Source organism: Canis lupus, chromosome 13 (assembly GCF_048164855.1).
Source record: "Canis lupus baileyi chromosome 13, mCanLup2.hap1, whole genome shotgun sequence".
Taxonomy (NCBI): domain Eukaryota; kingdom Metazoa; phylum Chordata; class Mammalia; order Carnivora; family Canidae; genus Canis; species Canis lupus.
The window spans coordinates 46,968,072-46,996,029 of record NC_132850.1 but is presented as its reverse complement, the minus strand read 5'-3'; the positions used below and the strand labels follow the sequence as shown (position 1 = coordinate 46,996,029).

At 37.7% G+C, this 27,958-nt stretch overlaps 1 long non-coding RNA gene across 1 annotated transcript; it reads left to right on the top strand.

Moving 5' to 3' along the window:
* The first annotated feature begins 327 nt into the window (after positions 1–327).
* Positions 328–26,476, top strand: LOC140603049 (uncharacterized). The gene is made up of 4 exons (XR_012006097.1): positions 328–474; positions 22,271–22,341; positions 23,049–23,186; positions 25,936–26,476. It is a non-coding gene; the product is annotated as an uncharacterized lncRNA (long non-coding RNA).
* Positions 26,477–27,958: the final 1,482 nt, after the last annotated feature.

The window sequence follows — 27,958 nt, the reverse complement described above, 5'->3', positions numbered from 1 at the left end:
AAAAATTTATTATATATGTATATTTTTCTCTCCAACCTTCTAACCATACTACTCTTCAATACCATTTTTCTTTTTGTATCCTTTTGCTTATTCAGAAAATCTTCATGGAGAATCAACTGTGAAGCCTGGACACAGAAGAGTGAGAGACTATCTCATGGTTAATAAGTGGCATGGTCAGGACTTGAATAAAGCCTGTCTGGTTAAAAGCCACAGTCTTAACTGCTAAGAATGACATGTGACATTATGACACGTGCTGTGTGTGTGTGTGTGTGTGTGTGTGTGTATGAGGGAGGGAGGGAGAAAAGAAAGAGAGGTGAAAAGAACATATGACACAGTCTTACCTCTCCCAGTCCTTTCAAAGGGCAGTAAGTTGGGAATCATGTAGTCTTCTGTGTGAGCTCAGTGCTGCCTAGACATATGTAATGTCAAGAAAATAGGGTTTGGTAGCATTTCAGTGGGAGAACAAGGATGCATGTAAGCGAGATTAATCACTCTTAGTGAAAAAGAAACATTTTCTTAGTGACCTTTATTTTCTGACTTTTGACAAGTATTTTAATCCTTAGTATTTCAAAAACTTGAAGCATATAGTTATTGCAAGGACGTCATAATTTTATGCTTGAAAACATTGGGAACACTGAGTGATCTTTCACCTCTGCAAAGATCTTAGTGCTAAGTGTTATTGAGAGAAGATAAATACAAGTGGGAACATACTCTGACTTATTGCCCTAAATCAGGGCAAAAAGAGGAAGGCTAGACCTAACTTATTGCACCCCTTAATGTGATCCACAGATTGGTGTTGCTGGCCAGACTGATTGTAAACAGCTTGTGACCAGACAGATACAAACATTGAGAGTTCTTAGAAACATTTGGGTAATTGGAAGAAATTTGAAAATGTAATTTTATGGCTATTGAATCTAATGATAGAAACCATGGCATTTGTATTTTCTATACCTTTTCTTTTTATTTTCTTGTTTTCTCTAGTTTCATTCAGGTATAATTGACAAATGAAATTGCATATATTTAAAGTATACAACGTGATGATTTGACAAACATAGACATTGTGAAATGATTACCATAATCAAGTTTATTAATATGACCATCACCTCACACAGTTCCCATTGTTTTTTTAGTGAGAGACTAAAGATTTACTCTCTTAGTAAAGTATATGATATAGTATTATTTATTTATTTTTAGTATATTATTATGTTGATGATCATGATTTTTTAGAGAGAAAGAGAAAGAGCGTGGTGGGGGAAGGGGCATTGGGAGAGGGAAAGAGAGAATCCCAAGTAGGTTCCATGCCTAGTGTAGAGCCCAATGCGAGGCTTAATCTCACAACTGTGAGATCATGACCTGAACTGAAATCAGGAGTCTGGTGCTTAACTGCCTGAGCCACCCAGGCACCCCATGATATAGTATTATTAACTGTAGTTGCTACACTGTACATTAGATTACCTGAATTTACTCATTTTATAACTGAAGGCTAGTACCCTTGACCAGCATCTCCCCATCTCCCTTACCACTCAGCCCCTGGTATAGCACTATTCTCTCTGTTTCTGCGAGGTTTTTTTTTTCTTCTTAAGATTTCATGTATAAGTGAGGTCATACAGTATTTGTCTTTTCTCTGGCTTATTTTACTTAGCATGAGTTCAACCATGTTGTTGCAAATGGCAGGATTTCCTTCTTTCTCATGGCTAATATTCTATTATATATGTATTCTTATGTATGTGTATAAATATCACATTCATATGCATATAATTCATATATATATTACATTTTCTTTATCCATTCATCTACCAAGAATACTTGACTGTTTCCTTATCTTGGCTATTGTGGAAAGTGCTACAGTGAACATAGATGTTTTTATTTACTTTTTTTGGTAGTTTATCTCTATTTTATTTTACAAGTATCACTTATTTGGGATTGAAAATTAAGAAAAGCAAGCTGGTTTTCTACTACAGATATTTGAGAACACTATACTGAGCCACAATCAAGTCAGGTTTGTTATTGAACTGAAAATAATGTATTTTAAAAACACATTGAGTATAAAGTACCAGATTAAAATATGTAAATTGCAGCATTAGATATTTCTGAGGCCTCGGTTAACTTGGTGAATAAGATCCAAAGAATTCTGGGGATTTGCAATTACATGGAGGTAATCTTTGCTTAATTCCCACAAGAAATTTTGACAAAAACTTGGGAAAGGCCAAACCTTACTAACTAGCCTACCACTTGAATATCTTCACAATGATATCATGAGGATATCTTTGCTTAGTCTCTCACCCAAAGAATCATTGTATTAATATCCATTTATTTATTCATTTGTTCATTCATTCATTCAGTGACCATTGGGGACCACTCTTTGCATATTAGAATGTGCTAATAGAATAATATGAGGAGGTGTCTGTATGCATACAAACATTTCTAGAGATGATTTAAGGGCATGTTCTTTGAGTTCCCTGAGTGACCCTTGAAGAACTCAGGTCCATTAAGCACATTTAGAAAATGTTCTTGGCTTATTGGACTTCAACCATACTTTTCCTATTTTCCTGGCCCCATTACCTGTCACCCCAGTGTTTTTGGCTTGTACTTTAGGTACGGGCCCAGAAGATAGCAAGTGGGACAGGACAATGGGAGTCACAGAGGAGGCAAAAGCTAAAGCTGGGCCACAGTTGCAGAAGCAACCTCCACTGCAAAAGTCGTTGGCTTTGATGTGGGAGGTGTGAGACCCCCAAGGACACAGTGGCCTACATGATACCAGTGCCATTTTAACATAAAGTTAGCAACATATGTGTGACATACAAATCAAACAGACCTTATTGCTGAACCAGCCAGTTTGATTCTCCTTCAGGCGTACATAGCAAGATTACAGTGCAATTCCTGCTAGAATCCCATTTGGTAAAGTGTAACCTCTGACATTCTGCTGAGTGATCTTTTGGGAGTTCTAAAGACATAACATGCCTTTAGAAAATAACACAATCTTTCTCTTTCATTTGACTTCCTTTTATTTTATTTATCTTGATTTATCACTGATAGGTTTGTTGTTATCATAAAAGAGAAGGTTTCCATCATAGATGGCATTCGTGATGCTAAATGGTAAAATAGTGTGTTTTACTGATGAATGTCCAGATAGCATTGAGTGGGGGAGGCCTAATCATTCAATCTCTGTCAGCAATTAGGCTGGATTAATAAACAAGAACACATGTTGAGACTTGTGGTATTGACTAGAACAGCTAGGTACTTTTTAGCAAGGTTTACAAGGTCTTGATTTTTCTCCACGTGATGTGTATGGGAGAAGTTGGGGAGGTCAAGAGGAAATAAGCATAAGTCAAAGGGAGACTTGTAAAATAAACAGCAACATCTGGCAAATGACTTCCTCCCATGAACATACGAAGGACCCTTATTCAGGGCAGTGAACAAGAAATGTTTTTCTTGGCAGCATGTTAATGTCTGTCCAATTTGGGAATGAAATTTGCTTAGGGTTATGATATTTCTCTTGCCGATGGTGTGGACTCTAAGGTCTAATGCTCAAAACAGCAACCATTCATTTGGCTATTTTTAAGAATCATTAGGTTTACTCTAAAGTGTTTTTGAAAGATATTTAAACATTATAGCCTCATAATTCTTCCTTATCTAAACTTTTGTTTATATCTTCTTAGCACACTGTATTATTTACACTGGAGAGGTCTGATGCTGCATTTCTTTTTGCTCAATTAACAAAAAGAACATTAAATTCTAACGATTCCATTTACCACTTCAGACATACCAATATGTACAAGCCCTTCATAATTTCTTGATGTATAACTATTCACATTAAATGATTAAAAATAAATTTAATATGCAATAATTTGGTATTTTATATCTCATCACTGGATTTATGAAAGGTGCTTTCAGGGCTTTTCCTACCAAATAGAGAGATTTTTATTGTTTTTACAGACTAAAAAAAAAAAAGTTAAATATGTATATATTAGGAAAATAGAACAGAAGTTTATAGAATGAAAAACCTTGAGGTCTTTCATATAGGTCATATCAAATGACGATTCTACGTTGAGTTTGTGCAAACTTGGAAATAGTCTTAAAAATTATTATCTTCATATGGTTTTCACTATTTTTAAGTTAATATAAGTTTAGCACAACTTTATAATTGTATCATGGGACTTGTGTACTTTGCTTCTCCATGCTGTGGTGATTTAGAGGTGTTTTCCCAGCTACGGGGAAGAGAATGAAATAAGAGCGTGTTCCTCTGGGGGGCTCAGTGGGATAGAATGTCCACCGAATTTCCCATCTCACTGCTCTTCCCTTCCTCCCATTTCTGTCATTGTCATTTATGAAAAGCAGATGGAAAATAAAGTGATTTGCACATAGAATAATTCTATTCAGTGTTCCAGGAAATGGGAATGTCTTAGTTTTAGGATTTTTATGATGGTGTTTTTTGGTTGCAAGCTTTTCACATAGTGAAACCATCTGCTTTTCTGAAGCTGCGTTCTTCTTAATGCAGGACTCTTTGAAAGGCTCATGGACTTCAGGTGGAAATCTACATAGTACCTACAAGGGAAAGAGAAAAGTCCTGGGATTTCCAGAGGGGGAATTTATCAGAGTAGCAGGCCTATCAGGGACTAAGTCATCCATGGAAGATTGCTCAGCAATTCTACGTGAGTGAGAAAAACTGTCACAGAGTCATACACTTAGATTAGCCATCCCCACCCTGAGTTGTTTAGAAAAAACAGTGTAAAGAATATAGTTTACCTTTTTTTTTAAAAAAAAAAAAAAGGATTTTATTTATTTATTTGAGAGAGAGCATGGGTGGTGGGGGGAGGGGCAAAGGAGAAGAGAGGGAGAGGGAGGAGCAGACTCCCTTCTCAGCAGGTGGGGCTTGATGTGGGGCTCAATCTCAGGACCCCAGATTCATGACCTGAGCCTAAGGCAGACACCTAACTGACTGAGCCACCCAGGCACCCAATAATTCACCTTCTAGAGAGACTACAGTGGAATTTAGAGAAGGGAGAGGCTATCTCTACCTGGTGACATTTGACACAAGGAGTAGCTTTTGAGATAGTAAGGGAGTGGTGGAGGATTGTCGAAGAGCACCCCATGCAGAGGAAATCATGTTCAGTGGTCGCTTATTTTTTTTAAAGGACAAGAGGCCGTATGCTCCTCAGTATATCCCTCCAGAGCTCCTGACTCACATAATCAACGGGCCACTACAATCCATCCTTGGGTATATCTCAAGTAATGTATATTGGTTATGGCACTTTAGAACAGACTTAAGGAAATTTATTCTAGAGATCCAGGGCTCAATAACCCAAAGAGGAGGAATGCAGCCATAAAAAGGCAAGGTAACCAAGGTTTGGTTGGTGGTCTGGGACTTTATGGCTTGCCTCTGCTCCTTGTTTACAATGGTAGATTTATTTTCTCTATCCTGCTGTGAAGGTGGCGGGCAGTTTATGGCTTCCCCATTGCTTGTAGGTTTATATCCAGCTACATGAAAAGATTGAGTAAATTCTCTCTTGGGCTTTATTCCTCCTAACAAAGGCTAGCAAAGAGTCAAAATAATCTGCATCATTATCTCAGCCACTAACCTATAACACTGAACAAAGTAATCAGTGAAAAAATATGTACATGATAGGTCAAATTTTGAGGCATTGACAAAGTAGGAGGAAGTTGCATTTTGTCTAAAAGATCAGCATGTTCTCTGGCAGTGGTTTAATTATTCTCTAATGAATATAGGTGAGCAGTCTGAGGGTGTGGTTTCCTGTGACATGATGGGTTCCAGGAAGATTAGCTGCAGAGATAGGAAAGACCCAGAATGGAACAGGGCGTATACCCTGGGGGCAGGATTGGCAAATGTAGGATTAGTTCCTAGTTCTAGAAGATATGCATTCTGGGCCATTTACTAAGCCACAGGTAGAAAGGAGCAAGGCAAACAATTAGGCACCAGAGAGGTTGTGCAAAATGAAGGCTTAGTTTTAGCAAATGGCTGTAAAAGTAAATTAAAGTATGGTTTTTAAGGACTGATGGGTCCTAGAGCCTGGGACGAAACTCAACCCACAAACTCTGTGAAGAGAAGAGGCCTCTGGGATCTGGGAACAGGGGTGGGTGGGGGGTGCATGGCGGGAGGGGGAGGGGTCAATGTCGGGGGATTTGAGGAGTGTTTTGTAAGTGGATAGTAAAGGCTTCTGATTTTATTTGCGAGAGAATTCCTTGGTGGGCTAAGAAAAATATGTTGAGATCTTTGTATTTCTATGCTTCATTAGTCAGGATCAGGATATGCACAATCTGAAAAGTTACTACCCTGTCAATTTACACATAACTTGTCAAAAATACGAACAATGAGTTTACTGTTACCTTGTCATTGACTTACATAATAACCCAGAGACAGTTTCTTCTACATAGAATGCAAAACTGCAACCAGAAAACTGATAATCATCAGTAAATTATAGAGAGAAAAAGCCTTCTTTCAGTGGAGGATTCCCAAGTTTATATTTTCATTAAAAAAAAAAAAAAAAAACTATGACCAAAGACCTTTTTTTGAATAACCATTTCCCCTTCTCTCTCTCCTGCCCATGGTTTGATTTCTTTCTTTTTCGGAAGGAGATGGCAATGAACATATATGTTGAAACTGAATGCTGTATTCTTACATTTCCTATTTCTTAAACAGTGTCACCTGTTACTTCTTATGGGACTCCGTATTCCTTGTTAATGATGAACCAGAATAGCTGCCTTCCCTCTAAGCCTTGAAAGTTCCCAATGAGATATTATAACCCTCATGAAACCCCCCCTTTTTTTTAGCTATCCTATCATGTGTCAGAATTTTCCAGAACGCTTTTGTTCTCACATCTTAGTACTTGATTTTGTTTTATGTAAGGTTATTCTTCCTCTTCACTGAGACTGTCAGATTCCCGACCTTTTTTCTATACTGAGCTTTGTCATTTTATGGAGAATATCTACTTTTCTCTTATCTCAGATGAATGTCCCATTTCCTCTTGAATCTTGCATCAGTGTTCCAGAATCCAGTTCCCCATACTTGAGTCCTTTCCAGAAGAGACCATAGGTCCTAACAGTGCATTTCTGATGCTGGTCTCATGGATTCTTGTGCAAGATTTACATTATGTATTTTTTTCACCTGCCTACCTCGTCTCAGTCTCTTTATCACTCATTCCATCTATTTGAACACATGACTGTTAGACCCCAAGTTAGGAAAAAGTCACCCTCTTTTCTGTGTGTCTCTTTTACTCTCTTACCACCACACTTATAAGATCTGACACCAGATGTTTGGGGGTTTTTCACAGTAAGCCATTCCCTCTGACATCAGTTGGGTGTCCTAAAATTTAACTCAATTCTGACACTCTCTACCTGGAGATAGCATCAGGTCCCACAGGTTAAGGACTCAGTCCTACAAGAACGCCCCCACTTCAGAGCCTGATCACAAATAGTAGATTCCTAGGTTACCCACATCTTTTGCCCAACTTGACTCCAAATTGGAGGCTCCCATGACCTCCTCCCTCTTGGATTCGATTAGTTGCTAGAACAGCTTGCAGAACTCAGGGAAACACTTACTTAGGCTTACCAGTTTATTATGTAATAATAAATATGATAAAGGATACAGATGAACAGCTAGGTGAAGAGATATGTAGGGCAAGATATGTGGGAAAGGGCACCGAGCTTCTATGACCTCTCTGGGTATGCCAGCTTCCCAGTACCCAGAAGCTCTCCGAACCCTGTACTTTTGGGGATTTTAATGAAGGCTTCATCACATAGGCTTGATTGAGCACTAACTCCATTTCCAGCCCTTGTTCCCTCTCTGAAAAATAGAGGGTAGTGCCAGAAATTCTGAGCTTCTAATTATGGGTTGGTTTTTCTGGTCCCCAGCCCCCGTTCCAGGAGCCCACCAAGTCACTTCACTAGAACAACCACTATCACCCAGGAAATTCCAAGGAATTTAGGAGCTCTGAGTCAGGGACTGGGGTCAAAACCAAATATGAAAACAAAAGGTACTCTTTGTATTCTTAACACTTAGGAAATTTTACAAGAGTTTTGGGAGCCCAGGGCCAGAAACCAGGGACAGAGACTAATACATATATTTTCTCTTTCACAGAACTCCTGCTAGATTCCCTGCCCCGCCCCCCCTCAAGTTTTCTAGACTCCGGACTATAGTCCTCCTCAATCCAATTCTTCCTGCCACCTATATTTTGTCTTTTAATGATCTTTTAATATTTTCCCCTATATTGTTGATAGTTAGGTCTATGCCTCATCTCTGCTACAATATTTAATCTCATATTTATGACCACTATTTGAGAAAAACACTGTTGTCTCCATTTTACAAATGCCCAAACAGAAACTTTAATAAATGGCCAACTAATGCCTACTCACTCATAAGTGATATTTTTAGAGCTGAAAGAGATCATAAATATATAATATCTTCTATATTTATATGTGTTTTCATACTAGCTATATACTTCAACATAAACTGGTGAATAGATTGTCTTATAATCATGTTTAATTCTTACTAGATGATAATCTTCATCATGATTTATGAAATCTATAAATTCCCCTTTGACAAATCCAAGTTTAATTCCCTCAACAAACACAAAGTTAGCATGCCCCTTTTATCACCTTGCAGCATACATTTACATTTTTGTGTTTTGAGCACATACTGATTAGTCAAAGATTTAACAACTAAACTAATTTTCTAAGTGCATATAAAGCCTTGATGATGCTATAGAGATCAACATACAATATTTGAGTATTTTGCACATTTCATTTGTACATACTATTTATAGATCCTCCCCTTGAATTAAAATGACACATTGTGATAACTGCAGATGATAGGATTTTGGACATTTTGGATGAGATTAAATGAAAAATAATGAGACACTTTTGAACTTTCCTTTCAATGGGAAGCAATAATTCCTTAGAAAATTAGCTCTAAATACCCTCCCCCCAAATGTGGGTTCTCTAAGTCATAGTGACCTTTTCCCACAATATTTTTATAACAAATATTCTCCCAGGGACAATCTAAAATTCAGGTAGTTTATGTCCCTTCAAATAACCAATAGGAAAGAACATAAATAAAGCAAGTTGAGATTCCTACTTCAGATCAGTTTCCTTCCAAAATTGCACATTCAGAAAGCTAAGTTCCCACAAGTATCTGAGTGTTAACTAGAATTACATTTTCATCTTAGTAACACAATGAAATCCATTATTTTAAAAAGCTGAACATCATTGTCAAGGCCACTCTTAAGTATCCATCAACTATGAGGATTATCCACACAGCAAGAAAGGCTTCTCCACAGCTGCATTTTCTCAGTGAGGAGATCCATGTCTGACTTGTGGGTTTCTCTGTTCCCTTTCTCTGTGATACAGGAGAAAGAAGATCTAGATTTGAATCATTTCTCTACCACTTATGAGTGAGTTGGTATCAGTTGGCTATTCTTCTGAGCTTCTAATCATGGGTTGGTTTTTCTGGTCCTCAGCCTCCATCCAGGAGCCCACCAAGTCACTTCACTAGAACCTGTGCTTCCTGAGGTTCCTGAGAAGGTGAATTAAGATAGCATTGAAAACAAAGTGAAAGCATTGGCCTTATAGGATGCCACAGTCAACTTCTTCATTGTCACGGGAAGGAAGGAGAATAGCTGTAGGGAGATTTGTATATTGGTAACGCATAGCTAGGGAATTAGCAAGACTGTTATTGGAATGAGTAGACCACCGAATCTAAATTTAAAAGGGAAAGGTTTAGAAAGATCAATGAAGTTGTGGCAGAATGGTCACAGCCAGCAAACTAGATGAAAAGGAGGTTACGACCAGAGTGGAGCGTTAAACTAGTGCTTTTGGAACTGGAGCAGATGAGAAAGCTCCAGGTGTAACCTGGAAATACGTGCCGATGTGGAGTGTTGGAGAGAACAGTATTGGAAACAAGGTGGCTAAGACACCAAGAGGTCAGGTTGTGACTATCCATATGGTTGTGGTAGTCCTCCAGGGAGATGAGCACGGCTTGGAAAGGAGAGATGGCAAAGCCTGATGGATGAAGGATAGGGAGCCTGGAGGGGAGGAGGGGAAAGTCGTAGAGTCAAAGGCGTGGGCCCCCACAGAGCAGGATGTTTTACTAGAAAGGAAGGGGAAGGACAGCAACTGGGAAGAAGGAAGGTAGCAAGTTGACTTCCTAACTGTGTCCTTGGGGTATGTGAGCAATAAGGAGTTATCACTGCAGAAGTTTGCAGAGAAAGTTGTATCTTAGGGGAAGGTTAGGGTTCAGATATGGTAAGGAGAAGGGGAGACATTTAGAGAATGTTGTAGAAGGTTTGTTGATTTTGGAACAAGAATTCTAGCTGGCATGGAGGGTAAATGTAGGGGAGGGCAGCTCTGGGGAATGAAGTATTGTTATTATGAGCAGAGGGTGTATTAGAGCAGTGGCTCTCGATTTATAATGTGTATCCAAATGGCCTTGTTCAAATGCAGATTGTTATTCAGTAAATGGGGGTGGTGAGGATTGAGACTCTGCTTTTCTTTTCATTTTCTGTTTTCTTTTTGAGATTCTGCCTTTCAGAAGCTCCTAGGTGATGTCAACGCTCTTGGTCCCAGACAAGTACTCTCTCAGGGGGTTAGAACACATTTGTTTACAGGGTTCTTCTGCTGTCGGCAAGTAGAGCATCCCTACGAAACCTTCCGTAAACCAAAATGCTTAAAGTGAAGAAGCAATTAACATTAATTTATATGGGAAAAGTTTTGAGCATTCCCAGATCCCCAAAATAACTTCTCTTAGGCTCTTCTGATACCTTGGAACAAATCTTGCTAATGGATGCAGAAAATAAATCTAGATAAAGCACAGATGCTCACAGACACAGCTCTGGGCTGTGGCGGCTTAATGCTGAGATGCTGAGGGTAGTTCCAGGGGAGGAGCTTGGGGGACTGCTCTGGCTGCTAGGCTTTGTGCTGCCTCCATAAAGGCTTGCTGCAAAACAAAAGCTGAATGCTGTTTTTGCTTTTCACCTTTTTCTGTAAAAGCAAAATTACTCTGAAGATTTCTTTTGTTAGGGAAAACAGGTACTTATGTAGGTCTTTTATAAAGGTAAAGTAGTATAATGTGGATTTTCAAAAAGTGGGGGATACCTATATTTGGGGGAGTGGAGAGGGAGTACACTTTTGATGTTCATTGGTGAAATTAGGGCATTAATTAACATTTATTAAACTTACTATATCTCAGAGGCTCTTTTTATACATTATAGATAGATGATGATAGATAGATGATAGATGATAGATGATAGATAGATAGATAGATAGATGATAGACTCATGTGATCCTCCCAATAACCCTTTGAAGTAGGTAGTGTTATTACTCCCTTTGACAGATGCTTAAACAGAGACACTTGTTCAAGGATGTACATACAGCTGGTAGTTATAGAGAGAGGATTTGAGCCCAGGCAGTGTTGATCAGAGTTGGCATGATTTGCTATTTATGGAAGGCGTGGAAGTTGTTTCAAGAGTCCATATCAGAGGGGATCGATCCCTGGGTGGCTCAGTGGTTTAGCGCCTGCCTGCTGCCCAGGGCATGATCCTGCAGTCCCAGGATCGAGTCCCATGTCGGGCTCCCTGCATGGAGTCTGCTTCTCCCTCTGCCTGTGTCTCTGCCTCTCTGTGTGTCTCTCATGAATAAATAAATAAAATCTTAAAAAAAAAAGAGTCTGTATGAGAAAAATGAACAACGGGGCTAATGGTTAGAGGTTTTTTCCCTCGGCAGATACTTTAGAAATTTTTAAATAAAGGAATACAATATTTCAGTGTTACAAAAAATTCTATGGAGTGTACAGGGTATAACTTCTTAGATAGGAATTGGCAGTGATTTCCCTCCACTTTCTGTTAACTTCTATTTTCATAGACATGTAAACATAGTTCTATATTTAAATTAGTAGCTTTAACTATTTATATACTAACTAAATGCAGTCATTTGCTTATTGGTTCTCCCAGGTTTTGCTTGTGTGTTGGAAGCAGGATGGTGCAAAGCACCACAGTGCTCCTTTACTCCACCATATTACGCTTGGGTAAATAAAGATAAAGATTGTTATGTATTGTTTGGCCAACCTTAGTGCCTATTTGTGGGTGAACACTTTGGTACTTGTAAAAGCTTCCATAGCCTTCTTGAAGAGCTTGGGGGCACACAGAAGGACTAGAAACTGAAGTCATACTTATGACAGCTGGAACATAGTATCTCCATCCCCATCAAGTTGGCAAGCTAGTCCTATTCTTTTGGCAAACTGATCACATTCTTTCCAGTTTAGCTTTCACTAGATTTTTTCCTAAGGGAATTGAAAAGAGAGTAGGGAATAAAAAGATTCTTTATCTTTCATGAAAAAAAAAATCGAGTATTTTCTTCTTTTTTCAAGACCTTAACTCATTTATAAATGTGGTGTTGCCTAAGGAAGGAGATTCAAATGGGGATTGAAAATCACCTGGGTGGCTCAGTGGTTGAGTGTCTGCCTTTGGTTCAGGTCATGATCCTGGGGTTCTGGGATCCAGTCCCACATCGGAATACCTGCAGGGAGCCTGCTTCTTCCTCTGCCTAGGTCTCTGCCTTTCTCTCTGTGTCTCTTATTAATAAATAAATTAAGTCTTAAAAAAGAACTCAGTATAGCAAAAGAGACCATGTTTAAATTCAGATACTATTTAGCTAGAAATTTCTTATTGTTGGTCTTACGCCTAAAGGTAGAGGACTTAAAGTGGTTTCAAAACTCATATTTCATTATTAAATAATCTGGTCCTGGGTGTCTGCTAGAAAGCAGTTCACGTATTAAAAGAATAGTGAAAAAAAAAAAAAAAAAAAAAAAAAAGAATAGTGGCCTAAGAGTCGTATAATAATAAAGCCCTTGGTATCAGTATTAAGTTTTAGATCAGTCATATTTCTAAAACCAAACTCTAGAAGGAGTCAGTGGAATGACCTGTGTCCTGTACTTACGGACATTAAGTAGACAGTTTCCTTCAAAAGTACCCTCTGGCTCCCATTTGATGGCTTTCTGCCTGGCACAGTATATTAAACACCTCTGGAGGCTGTCTTTATGAATGGCAACTTCAGCCATTAGACTTTCTTAATCCAATAAACAAGGTTTAAGGGGAATGAAGTACATACCTTTGATCGCCAGTGATACTATGTGAAGAGTGAGCAATTATGTTAATGATGATACTCAACGAATGCTTTGTTTATTTAGCGGAAAGCTTGCTGTTATTGGGCACCATTATCTCCTGCTAGAACAATCCAATAGCCTTTTAACTCATTTCCCATTTTCCACTCTTATTCCCTACAATCCATTGTCCACATAGCAGCCATAGAATTTAAAAAAACAAAAAATCCCTCATCCATCAGCCCATTCTTGCTTGTTCTAAGACTTTACAATACTTTATCTTTGCAGTTAGACAAAATCCAAACTCCTTATGTGATGTGATTCCTAATTAATTATCCAACTTTTCTTATACTGGTCTCCCTTTGGTCACATCATGGCAGCCCTGACAGCTCACTTTGGTGTGTTGCTATCTTGGGATCTTTGCATTTACTCCCTCCTGCCTGGATTGCTCTTTCTCAGATCTTCATGCATTTTACCCTAAGTATTTTTGGAATTCTCAGATTGCTAGATTTTAGGCAATACCTCAGTGTAGTACAAACTGAGTACCATGATTATTTAGTTTTTGTTTTGTTGTTACAGTGTCTACTTTATAACAGTGTTTAGCATTTTTGAGGAGTCATAAAAAGTTAAAACTTAGAGATTTTTATTGCTTTTGATAATATATTTTAAAAATAATATATATTATGCCTATCTACATTTTTTATTTGGATGTATGCATATCTACATCTCAGGGAATATAATTTATTACAATAAATGAACCATTTCTTGATGACTCTGGGTCATTAGTATATAAAATTGTTATTATGATCTAATATAAGAATGTTCTGTGGGACTGCTGAAGATCTCTGCCCTTTCACTAAATTACCCCACACTGCATTTTGTGTTCTAAGATCTATTTTTTATAGTTCTATTAAAAAAACAAATCTATTCCTCCCTGTTTAGCTATATGAGCTAATATTTTTATTTCCTTCCCATAACTCTCCCTAGCTCTCCTCCCCCTTTCTAGTTTTTTGCTTTTATTACGTTTTGTCTTAGAGAAAGAGATTAGTGAGCCAAATAAAATTGTGCCCAAAATACTGGAAAGTGGCTTGAAGTCACTTAAGTTCATTTTTACAAATGAAGCACACACAGATCAGTGCAAGGAGTTGCTCATATGCAGTTTGGCTTTTTGGAGATGTTTTTCAGTTTATTTTAGGTTTTGATTGTGTGACTATTCCATAGTTATATGACCTGGATAAGAGCCATGTATTCCTATTTTCACTCTTTTAAAGTTCCATATGATTTTGGTCCTGTAATTATCTTGTGTTTTTGATGAAGATTGGCTTGTGAATTTTAAAAAATCATTAATTTTTCCAGCTTTATTGATTGTGTAAGTTTAAAGTGTACAATATGATGATTTGATACACATAAATATTGCAGAATGTTTATCACAATAAGGAAAGTTAACATATCCTCATGTAATTGCAATATTGTTGTTATGGTAAGGACATTAAAGTTTTGCTTTCATAGTAACTTTAAAGTATACAATACAGTATTGTTAATTAGAGTCACCATGCTAAATACATGCCAGCAACTTATTCATCTTATATCAGAAACTTTGTATCTTTTGACCAATGTGTCCCATTTGCTCTGCTCCTCTGCCCTTGGCTACTACCATTCTACTATCTATTTTTATGAGTTTGATATTTTTAGATTCTACATATAAGTGAGATCATGCAATATTTGTCTTTTTCTATCTGACTTATTTTGTTAGCATAGTGCCATCAGAGTCCATCCATGGTGTTGCAAATAGAAGGATTTCCCTCCTTCTCATTACTGAACATTATTTCATCATTTCACATCTTCTTTATCCATCCATCTGTTGTTGATGAACATTTAGTTGTTTCCATATCTTGGCTATTGTAAGCAGTGCAACAATGAACACGGGACTGCAGATAGCTCTTTGAGATCCTGATTTCATTTTCTTTGGGTATATACCCAGAAATAGGATCGCTGGATCATATGGTAGTTCTATTTTTCATTTTTTGAGGAACCTCCGTACTGTTTTCCGTGATTTACATTCCCACCAACAGCACACCAGGGTTCCCTTTTCTCCACATCCTTGGTGGCATTTGTTTTTCTTCCATTTAAAAAAAATATAATATTAACAAATGTGAGGTTATATTTCATTGTGGCTTTGATTTACATTTCCTTGATGATTATTTGAACATCTTTTCATGGATTTGTTGGCCATTTTTAAATAAAAATATTTATTTGACAGGAAGAGTACAAGCAGGGGGAGTGGCAGGCAGAGGGAGAGGGAGAAACAGGCTCCCTTCAGAGCAAGGAGCCTGATGCAGGACTTGATCCCAGGATCCTGGGATCATGACCTGTGCCAAAGGCAGATGCTTAACTGACTGAGTCATCCAGGCACCCCTTGGAAACATATCTATTTGCATTTTCTGCTCATTTTTAAGATTTTTTTTGCTGTTGAGTTGTATGAGTTCCTTATATACTTTAAATGTTAACCCCTATCAGATGTGTACTTTGCAAATATTTCCTCCCATTCTGTAGGTTATCTTTTCATTTTGTTGATGGTTTCTTCTGCTGTGCAGAAGCTTTTTAGTTTGATGTAGTCCCACTGTTGAGATTTGCTTTTGTTGCTTGTGTTTTTGGTGTCATATCCAAAAAAAATCATTGCGAACATCAATGTCAAGGAAATTTCCTCCTGTTTTCCTCTAGGACTGTGATGATTTCAGGTCTTACATTAAAGTCCTTGATCCATTTTGAGTTGGCCTTTTTAGGATTGGATTAAGATAGAGGTCCAATTTCATTATTTTGCATGTGGATATCTGGTTTTCCTAGTGCCATTTACCGAAGAGACTATTATTTCCCTACTGAGTCTTCCTAGCTCACTTGTCAAATATTAGTTGAGCATATATGTGTGAGCTCATTTCTAGGCTCTTGATTCTGTTCCATTGGCCCGTGTGTCTTATTTTATGCCAATACTATACTCTTTTGATTACTATACCTTTGCAGCATAATTTGAAATCAGGAAGCATAATGCCTCCAGCTTGGTTCTTTCTCAAGATGACTTTGGCTATTTGTGGTCTTCTGTGGTTCCATACAAATTTTAGAATTGTTTTTCTATTTCTTTGAAAAATGGCATTGGAATTTTGATAGGGAGTGTGGTGAATAGGTGGCTTTGGGTAGTATGGACATTTTAACAAAATCAAGTCCTCTGATAAATGAATACATATCTTTCCATTTATTTGCATCTTCTTCAGTTTCTTTCATCAGTATCTAAGAGTGTTCAGTATATTGTTTTACTTCCTCGGTTAAATTTATTCCTAAAAATTTTATTGCTTTTGATGTCATTGTAAGTGGGATTGTTTTCCTTAATTCTCTTTCAGATAGTTCATTGTTAGTGTATAGAAATGCAATAGATTTTGAATTTGATCATATAATACAATCTCATTTCAAAAAAGTACAGATCTGACCATAGTAATTAGTCCTCCTAGAGAGAATATCTATAAAAAAGCATCAGTGAAATCTCTTGGACCTTCAAATAGAAATATTTTGTAAATTAATCAATATTATTTGTGGAGCATGCATCAGGTAATCAACTATTGCCCAACATCATATTATTCTACAGGGTAAAATTTAAACAATGACTTAGAATCTGGGCTACAGACATATTTTAAGCTATTGCTCTAAAGTATGGAAGCCAGTTTGGTGCTTCATTTTGAATTCATATAGCTTTTTTTTTTTCCCTAAAAAACCTTCTTTATTTCTCTTAATTTAAGTGTAATACACTAAGAGATAAAGCTAGTGATAATATATCTGATTTCATAGAAAAGTCATATGGACTTAATATCAAATGGTGGAGAAGCACCACAGAAATCTTACAGATATAATTGAAGAAAAAGAACTTTTAAAAAGTTTAAGTCAGTAGGTTCATCTGTTCACTTCTTGGTTTAAATTCTTCATTGAAGTTGGAGTCAGTCAAAATTGATGGCAGTACCTCACTGCTCATTTCAGATGCCCTGAAAGGTCATTCCCTGAAAAAAAAAAAAATGCACTAACGGCCACAAACACAGTAAAATAGTCTTTGGAGGTTAAAGCTAGTTAGGAGAAATAAGGAAAGAATAAATGCAGCTTAAAAGTTTATTTAATTATTCAGTTATGTATATTAAAAAAATTCTTTATCAGCTCTTACAAGTATTCTCTAAAGCCTATGCTTCAGTCAAAAGAACATCTAATTCCTTGCTTCTGCAAAGGTAAAACTATTCTTGGAAACTTTCCTGAAGAGTGTTTTTTAAAGAACTCTTCACATTTCTTTCCTTTTTGCATTTAGTTAAGGTAGGGAGTGGTAGATGAGGAGAAAATAGAGATCAAGTGTTAGATGAATCTCAGCTTAACATTGTTATATATAAGGTGGAGGAGACGGGTCTCCATTGCACTTCCTGCTCTCAATGACCTGAAGGCATTTCTCTGTCTAGTTATCATCCTGTAACAGCTCCTTTCTTGCCAGGTCATTAAGATCCTCTGCAAGCCTCTGTGACAAGCCCTGCCTTTCAGGAACTCAAGATTAATACTTTAGGGAGAGTTTGGGAATTCCTTGTTATCAAATTGATCTATGAAAGTTTTTCTTTATCTACAGGTGTCAGAAATGCAGAGTTGCTGTAGAGTAAGGCAAGCTATCATAAATATGCATCTATACACATTTTAAATTTGTTTTCTGTAGCCTTTTTCTTTTCTATCTTACTTACACAAATGGTTAGTTATTTCTCTGTGAGATTAGGTTGTGTTGAAGAAAAGTATAATTCAACTCTATGTTAGACTAGGACTGTTAGTATAGTTTGGAGTAATATTTCAATTTGATTTGGATAATGTTGATGCTACCCTAAGGTGATTTTTCTATCAAATCTCTAGAAGTTTTTTTAATTGACTGGAGTTGTCTTCAAGTATTTTCCTTTTCTACACTTTGCCCTTTTTATTAGAGAGAACCATTAATAGGTAGACAAGATCTTGAGAAAGCCACTTCACCTTGCTGGGCTTTGATTATTCTATCTTAAGGTAAAATTTTGGGTTAGATGATTGCTAAGGTGGTTCTACTGTCTGAGCTTCCTAAATTGCCATAAGATGCACTGTAAGCAGCATTTACATTTATTAGGTTTTTCAACATGATGTACATTCTTGTCATGCTCTTAAGCTCACATAATAGCCACAAACATTAAAATGAATAAGAATGACCACTGAGACATTAATTTGGTAAAGGTCAGATGATTTGCTGATTGCAAGAGTTCCTTGGGATTTTCTACCTTCTATGTAACATTGATACTGATACTTATGATGAAAGAGAGGGAGAGAATGGCTATACAGGGGATGATTGAGCCAAGTTAATTGACTTTGTTAGGCTAAAATTGTAATGATTTTTTGTGATGGTCATTATGATTTAAAAAATTGGTAAATAGAGTCTAGAATCTTGTGGACTGAACCAGCATCTTGGTGGCTTCAGTGCTAAAATGTGGGAAGGTTTGTTTTTTTTAGTGAAGGGAGCAGAAAACATGCTATGTTGATCAAAATACAAAAGGTATTGAAAAGAAGCTGAGGAGGAAGAGGGCGATTTTTTAGAGTATGACATTGGAAGAGAACAGACTTATTCTGTGCACTGGGAAAAAATTATCTTGACAGTGAGATAGGAAATTGTACCAATTACAAACCATCACATTGTAATCATCATTAGTTTGTGGCTGCTGTAGTCAAGCAAGAGCAAATATTCAAATAGAAGGTATTATTCCAACAGTGCTTTCAAATCCCTTTATAGTCTATTAAGCAAATTGGAGGAAGCACATGGAGCTCAATTCACCTGTAAGAAGGATGCAGTGTACTATTATTGTACACTAATAATAGCAGACAGGAGCTTTGTGTAGGAAGGGTGTTGGGGGGAGGGTAAATTAGTCGCCTTTTGGAGAAGGATGAACTCCTTTAGGCCCCTAGGGTGACTTTCAGTACATACATTTTGCACTAATTGACACCCTTGGGTCCAAGTATTAATGCAGGCCAAGAAGGGAATGGTGTGCTCCCCAGGCATCAGTAGCATAAGGCCCATTATTATTATTAATAATAAAGTATTGTACTTACCACACATCTTTGACCAAAGACTTTTTTTTTCCCTTCTAAAACACTCTCATTAATCCTAGCACCATTATTGGGATTAAGTGGCTAAAACACTTTATCATTACCTCCATTTTTAAGAGGAAGGGACTAACCTAGCAAAGTGGCAACTTGCTTGGGCCATGGTGAATCAGAAGTGGAAAGGAATGGGCAGCCCGGGTGGCTCAGCAGTTAGCGCCGCCTTCAGCCCAGGGCCTGATCCTGAAGACCTGGGATGGAGTCCCACGTCAGCCTCCCTGCATGGAGCCTGCTTCTCCCTCTGTCTGTCTCTGCCTCTTGTTCTCTTTCTGTGTCTCTCATGAATAAACAGATAAAATCTAAAAAAAAAAAAAAGAAGAAGTGTAAAGGGCTAAGAAATCAGGATTCCTTGCTTTTTTCTTAGGTTAAAAATATCTTAGCTGATGAAAAGATGTTAGGCACTGAATCTGGAAATCAGCAAATGCTTTTATTTCTCCCACTTGTCTTCTAGCCTGCAGTACTTTCATTTGATGGAAGTGCTATGGGGGGTTTCTCCTTTCCCCAAGATGATTGAAGAGGGTCATTGGTCCACTGGGCACCAGCATTGTTTTTTGCATTTTTTTTTTTTTTTTTTAGCATTGTAAGCCTACTCCTCCCATGACATTTAAACATCTTAAAAAATGATGTGACAATACATTCTACAGTAAAATCTAATTGTGAAAGATAGCATTAAAAAGGAATCTATTCTGTAAGTATTTAATAAGACAAGGGTCCAGTTTAGCAATGAAAGCAACTGGCCTATGAAGATCATTGAACATACGTATACATGTGAACACCTGAGACCTGGGACTCCCATCAAATAGGCAGACGACCTCTAATACATGTCATTTTGTGGTTTATTGTCCCCATAGACCTTTGAGATTTCCTCTCTGGTTTCCAAACAAAGTCTTTATTCCTTCAAATTATTGGATTTGTGTGACAGCTGATGGTAGTTTAAAATAGAAGACTTTACCTTCCATGACAAAGTGGTCTATTGCAGGCTCCCAGGTGAGTGGGATTCACTGAAGAATGTTCAGGTTTCCTGTACTTACCAAAAGAAGCACTGCAACCTCAGGAACAGGGACTCACTCATCAGAGTTTGGGTCATCTGGTATGATCCAAGAATCATTTTTTGGTTTGAAATAAATATATTCCTCTTTTTCTTTTTTCTCTCTGTGACTATAGGATGACTACTGGATCTTTATTTAAATCTATAGTATTATCAAATGAATTAAGAACATATGCTTTGAAGTTCTTAAAACTTTGTGTAACCTTGGACATCTAACCTCGCCAAGTCTCAGTTTTCTATTCTATAAAATGGGCTAATAATTGTACTTATCACATAGCAATAGATGAGGTAATGTATTTAAATGCTTCACACAGTGCCTGACACATAGTAAGAAATCAATCAATGTTGGGTGTTATTATTAACCACTGATACCCTTGATTTATAAATAAAATAATTAAGGTTTAAAAATATTGAATAATGCTTGACTGCAGCCACAAATTACAAAGCCTGACCCAACTCCTTTGTCAACTTTGAAGGAACAAAATGGTTTCTAACAGATCTGTGAAATCTGTTTCTCTGGTTTATCTTCAGGGATTGTAAAGTCTATAACTTGACTGTTCAGTTTTCTCTTTTTATCTGCAATAATTAAGTCACACCTCACACAGTTTATTTGAACTACTTTATATCCCAAATCCTTGGGTTGCCCCATAAAATCAGAGAATAATTTCAGCTTTTTAGCAGTGTTTTAGAAATAAGTCACAGAAATTTGCCTATTTGATAATAGCTATTTTATGATTCATGATATATTTCTGCATGAGTGGGAGGAAGAGACTATTACTGGGAAGAGACTCTCCTACAGTAATTAAGTTTGCATCCAAGGATGATTTTTAAAAATCCCAACATCCAGGCTGCATCCCAAATAACTCAACAGACTTTCTGGGTATGGGATCAGGCTTTACTTTTAAAGCTTTTCATGTGTTCCCATATGCAGTTAAAGTTGGGACCCACTCTAGTGATGGCTTTACACTTTAGCAAGTCATCAGGATTATGGGGAACCCTAGGGCCTTAACCTCAGAGATTCTGTATTCAATAGGTCTAGGGCTAACACCTGGGGGATTTTCACTTTTAACCAGAATCCCCATATATCCTCCTCCCCTTGGTGATTCTGGCTGAGTAGTCTTAGGACCACATTTTGGAAAACCCTGGTATTGACAAGTAATCTATTTAAACGATTCCATTTTAAATTCATAAAGTTCTTTTTTTTTTTTAAAAAAAGTTTATTTCTTCTTCTTTTTTTAATTTTTTTTTTATTTTTTTTTTTATTTATGATAGTCACAGAGAGAGAGAGAGAGGCAGAGACACAGGCAGAGGGAGAAGCAGGCTCCATGCACCGGGAGCCTGATGTGGGATTCGATCCCGGGTCTCCAGGATCGCGCCCTGGGCCAAAGGCAGGCGCCAAACCGCTGCGCCACCCAGGGATCCCTAAATTCATAAAGTTCTAAACCAGTGTAAAATTCTCATGAACAATACACATTCAGTCTTATCCAAGTCACCACATGTGGAACTTCACTTTGCTTTCAGAAGTGTGGTAAAATTTAAAATTAGCACCTTACAGTTTTGAGTTTGACTTTTTGTGCATCATTGTGAAGCTGCCTTAATTCACCAGACAAGAGGCAAGGAACTGCTTTTGACTGCTGAGATGAATCTGGGAAGGTTTCCGGAGACTAGGTTTGCTCTCATTGCTGGATTTACCCCCAGGTTTCAGCCTATTGTTGTAGCTAAATTTATTAAACTTTAAAAATAAGCTTTTATTAGAATTTTCTTTGTCTTTTAGGTTTTTAGCCATCTACTGAGATTTCTATAACTTTACCGTGGTTTCACTAAATGAAAACCTTTCTAATGAAACTCGTATGAGGCTGCTACATTTAATGTCAGACTTCCTGTTTGCTTTGTAATAAAATACAACTAAAATTTGCACGTGTTTAATTTTTCTCAAGTTCCCTTTCAGCTTCTTGGACTTGACATTCCTTGGAGACACACCATGTGTTCTTCTTGTGAAATCTGAGCTGTAAGCATACTCTGTGTTTAACCCCTGCCATAGACCCCAGTATAAATTGTTCTTGGGAAAGAACAATTTATAAAATGGGAAATAACTTTTATAAATCTTTCTTTCATTTTCATTGAGGTTTAACCCAAGTATACTAAGTATACTAAGTACCCACCCTCCCAAAAAGAAAAAAACAATATTGTTGGAGCTCTTAATGTTTTGTGGACAAAAAGGTATATTCACTAAACAGCACCAAATATAGAGTACTGTAAATTGGCTCTTAAAAGAATTAGGGTAATTACTAATTAACATGGCAATGTGATGATATCATGGGCCCTTCTGAAGCAGGCAACCTTATAATTTATGGCCTGTGGGCCTAGCATTTGGTAATTTGAAAATGATAAGGCTGATTGAGAATAGCCATTTCTTTTTATTTTTTAAATTTTTTTAAAGATTTTATTTATTTATTCATGAGAGACACACACACACAGAGAGAGAGAGAGAGAGAGAGGCAGAGACACAGCCAGAGGGAGAAGCAGGCTCCATGCAGGGAATCCCATGTGGGACTCAATCCTGGGACTCCAGGGTCATGCCCTGAGTTGAAGGCAGGAGCCCAACCGCTGAGCCACCCAGGCATCCCAAGAATAGCCATTTCAACTCTTTATCCTTGATAGTTGACTTTAAGCCCTGGTTACTTAAACAGCTGCTTTTATCTCTGCCATTCACAGTTACTCTCAGTGTCTAGGGCCGAGGTGTCCTGGTAAGAATCAGCATCTAGACCAGGAGTGATGTGTAACTCTGAAACACAAATCTTCCTGGTGACTCACCAGTCCAGGACCAAGGAGAAGATGCCCCACTGAACTCAGGTATGGTTCTGCCATTTCAGGGAAAATCTGGCTGTGCCCAGAATATACAGGCATACCTTGGAGATACTGCAGGTTTGTTTCCAGACCACTGCAGTAAAGCAGATATCACAGTAGAGCAAGTCCAATGAATTTTTTGGTTTGTCAGTGCATATAAAAGTTATATTTACAAACTTTAGCCTACTAATTGCATAGTAGAATTATGTCTAAAACAACAGTAAATATACCTTAATCTAAGAATATTTTATTGTTGGGGTGCCTGTGTGGCTTGGTTGGCTCAGGTTGTGATCTCAGGGTCATGAGATTGAGCCCTATATCATGCTCCATGCTGGGTGTGGTGCCTGTTTGAGATTCTCTCTTTCCCTCTTCCTCTGCATCCCCCCCCCCCTTCATGCTTTTTTATTTTGTCTGAATTTTTTTTAATTGTTGAAAAGCATTAATCATCATTTGAGCTTTCAGTGTCTAATAGTCTTCTTGTGGGTAGAGAGTCTGGCTTCCATGCTGATAGCTGCTGGAAGGTTGGGGTAGCTGTGGCAGCTTCTTAAAATAGGACAACAGTGAAGTTTGCTGCATCATCAATGGACTCTTCCCTTCATGAATGATTTCTCTGTAGTATGTGATGCTGTTTGATACCATTTTACCCATAGTAGAATTTCTTTCAAAATAGGAACAGTTCTCTCAACCCCTGCTGCAGTTCTATCAACTGTTTATGGACTATTCTAATCCTTTGTTGTCATTTTAACAACCTGCAGAGCATCTTCACCAGGAGTAGATTCCATCTCAAGAAACCAATTTCTTTGCTCACTCATAAGAAGCAACTCCTCGTCTGTTACGGTTTCATTAGGAGATCACAGCAATTTAGTCAAATTTTTAGACTCCACTCCTAATTCTGGTTCTCTTGCTATTTCTGCCACATCTGTAGTTACTTCCTCCACTAAAGTCTTGAATCCTGCAAAATCATCCTTGAGAGTTAGAATCGACTTCTTCCAAACTCCTGTTCATACTAATATTTTCACTTCTTTCCATGAATCAACAATGTTCTTAATGATATCAGGAATGGTGAATCCTTTCCAGAAGATCTTCAATTGACTTTGCACAGATCTATCAAAGGCAGCTATCTATCTATGGCAGCTACAGCCTTAAACAATGGGGATTTCTTAAATAATAAGACTTGAAAGTTGAACTTACTCATTGACCTATAGGCTGCAGAATGGATGCTGTGTTAGCAGGCATGAAACAACATTCATCTCACTGTCCATCAACCTCAGGTTGGCTGACCAGGTACAAAATATGTCAATGAGCAGTCATTTTTTGAAAGGAATCTTTTTTTCTGAGCATTAGTTCTCAACAGTGGGCTTAAAATATTCAGGAAATCATGCTGTAAACAGATGTGCTGACATTCAGGCTCTGTTGTTTCATTTATAGAGTACAGGTAGAGTGGATTTAGCATAAAATTTAGTGGATTTAGTATAATCTTCTTAAGAGCCCTAGGAATTTTGGCTTCAACTTGAAGTCACCAGCTGTATTTGCCCCTAACAAGAGTCAGCCTATGCTTTGAAGCTTTGAAGCTAGACATTGACTTTACCTCTCTAGCTATGAAAGTTCTAGATGGCATATTCTTCCAATAGAAAGCTATTTCATCCACATTGAAAATCAGTTGTTTAGTGTAGCCACCTTCATGAATTATCTTAGGTGGATCTTTTGCGTAACTTGCTGCAGCTTCTCCATTAATACTTGCTGTTTTATCTTGCACTTTGATGTTATGGAGATGGTTACTTTCCTTAAACTTAATGAACCGGCCTTTGGTTTCAATTTTAAAATAGTTGTATCTCAGGAAATAGGGAGACCCGAGGAGAGAGAAAGAAATGGGGGAACAACTGGTTGGTGTAGTAGTCAGAACAAACACAATATTTGTTGATTAAGTTTGCTGTCTTATATGGAAGTGTTTTGTGGTTCCTCCAAACAATTACAGTAGTAATAAATATCACTGATCACAGATCATTGTACAAATATAATAATGAAAAAATTTAAAATACCAAAATGTGACACAGAGATCTGAAGTGAGCTAATGCTATTGGAAAAATGGCACTGGTGGACTTGCCCCATGCAGGGTTGCCACAGACCTTCAATTTGGAAAAAAAAAAAAAATGCAGTATCAATGAGATCACAATAAAGTGAAGGGCAGTTAAACAAGGTATGCCTGTATCACATTAGTGAATATTTAGCTTTATAATGAGAGGAGTTGGGTAGAGGGAGACTTAACCTTCAGTGCATCCATTCATTCGACAAACATTTTAGGTCACTTACTGGATGCCAGATTTGCTTGGGCATTGGCAATATAGTGGAGAAATATAAAGCAGTAAAGAAGAAGAGAAAAAATGGTTGGAGGGGTAGGTGTTATAATTTTAAAACTAAAAATCAAAGAAGGTCTTACTGAGAAAGTGACATTTGAATAATGTCCTGTGAGAGGAGACAGAGTCATTTGGGTATTTGGAGAAAGTAGTCTAGGCCGAGAAAAGAGTAGATGCAAGAGTCCTGAAACAGAGAGTACCAAGCTAGTCAGAGGCCAGGGATCTGGGTTGTTAGGGTTAGGTGGACTATAACACTGGTTGGAGCTAACCAAGTATACCCAATTAACCACTAGTTAAAAATGGTTACTTGCTAGGCTTGGAAATGGAGGCCCCTCCTAACTGCCCATTTCTCCTCATCTTCCTCTGCTCCTCCTCCACCCCTCTTTTTTCTTGTCTTTCAGACTTGTTATCCTCTGTTGAAAGTTTTCTTCTTATGGATCTCTGAGTAAGGAGACTAAAGATTCAGAATTAAATGGTCATGGTCTTGTCCTCAAAGGGAACATTCCAAAAGATGATTCTGACATCTTCTAACAATATATGAAGACACTTCTAACCACATGAAAAGCACAGGAGATAATTGCATTTGATAACTCAGCTTTATAGTAAAAATTAAAAATGTCAATTTGTGGTAGAGGATTGGCCTGTATTCTGATCTGGTGAGGAAGGGTTTAAGCTGGTTTGGACATCTCTAGGAGGTTCTGTGGTGGTGCAGGAAGCAATATTTGGGCCTTGGCTTCAGACAGATGTTGAATTTGAACCCTAGTTGTGAAATTTTCTGAACTGCAGTTTTTTCATTGTCCTTGAGATTTTTCATGAGGTTTAAAAATATGGCAAATAAGTGCATCAAGGTGGCTCAGTTGGTTAAGTGTGTAACTCTTCATTTCAGCTCAGGTCATGATCTCAGGGTTATGAGATGGAGCCCCATGTTGGGCTCCACACTCAGTGGGGACTCTGCTTGAGATTCCCTCCTTCTGCTCCTCTCCCCACTTTTTACACTTGTACTCTCTCAAATAAATAAATAAATAAATAAATAAATCTTTAAAATAATAAATATATGGCAAATACCTTGTTCATAATTGGAGGCCAATAAATTTTAGGAGTGTCTTTATAAATGTTTAGGTATAAATAGTGAAAGAAGTCCAGCAGAGGAAGAAAAGAGAGAAGGAAGTGAAGGGATGTCTTTTAGGAGAAAAGAGAGAGGAGCATATTTGTAGGCTGAAGGCAAGAAGCCAGTGGAGACTAAAAAGGTGAGAGGTCATGCCTTTTCACTTTCACACATTCCTACAGGGACACTGTTGTCATCACTTCCTTATAGAGCTGCCTCTGTGCCTCATGGCTGGTGAGGCAGTCATGAATAGAAGTGGGGTGGAGTGAGTGACAGGGGCTACTGGGATCCTGGTAGCCCATGTTTGTCAATAATTACCTTCTGGGTGTGGGTTCAGTAGCTGACAACAACCGTGGGTTTAACTAAAGTGATTTATGGCCTGATCTGTCATGGGAAAGAATTAGTGCAGGTCAACCTTGGTGAAGAGGAGACTTTCAGTTTGACCCCTTTGAACCTTGATAGCTGTGGAAAGATGTCACCAGCCCTCTTACAAGGAAATGAGAGAATGGATATAAAGCCCAAATGCAACATCTGGCACATAGGAGATGTTTAATCAATGACTGCTGTCTATTATGACAACTGCCCAGTAACATAGTGTATATATATATTTAAAGTATTATTGGCTTTATTCTAAATGTGGTATAATCTTAATGCATTTCAGCATCAGGTAGTATTTCACGAGAATAAAATTATTATAGATAGAAATAGAAAATAATAATTCATCTCAATAGTTTTAGGCCTAGGAGAGAGAAATGTATGTAAAACCAAAGCACACAGATGACATTTGCTTAGAAGAAAAAATGATTCTTCTATCAGAAGCAACTCATGGCTTCCTTTGATTCTAGCCTCTCAAAATAAAAATGTAACTCTTTCATTTATCCTCTGGTGTCTTAAAAAATACAAATTGGGGATCTCTGTGTGGCTCAGTGGTTTAGTGCCTGCCTTCAGCCCAGGGCGTGATCCCGGAGTCCTGGGATCGAGTCCCATATCAGGCTCCCTGCATGGAGCCTGCTTCTCCCTCTGCCTGTGTCTCTGCCTTTCTCTCTCCCTGTGTGTCTCTCATGAATAAATAAAATATTTTAAAAAATACTAAAATTGGTTTAAAGTGTAGTTCATCATCACTCATGAAATGAAAAGCTGCTGCCTCTTACACTAGATAAAATGGTCCCATCCCATAATCATGTACATATGGGGATGGAAATGAAATCCAGAAAAAGAAATAGAACCTATTATACTTGAGAATTGTGTGTCACTGGAAATCCAGTTAGGACAAGCTGACTTCATTCTCTTTGGCCAAAAAGATCATGCTACTTAACAGG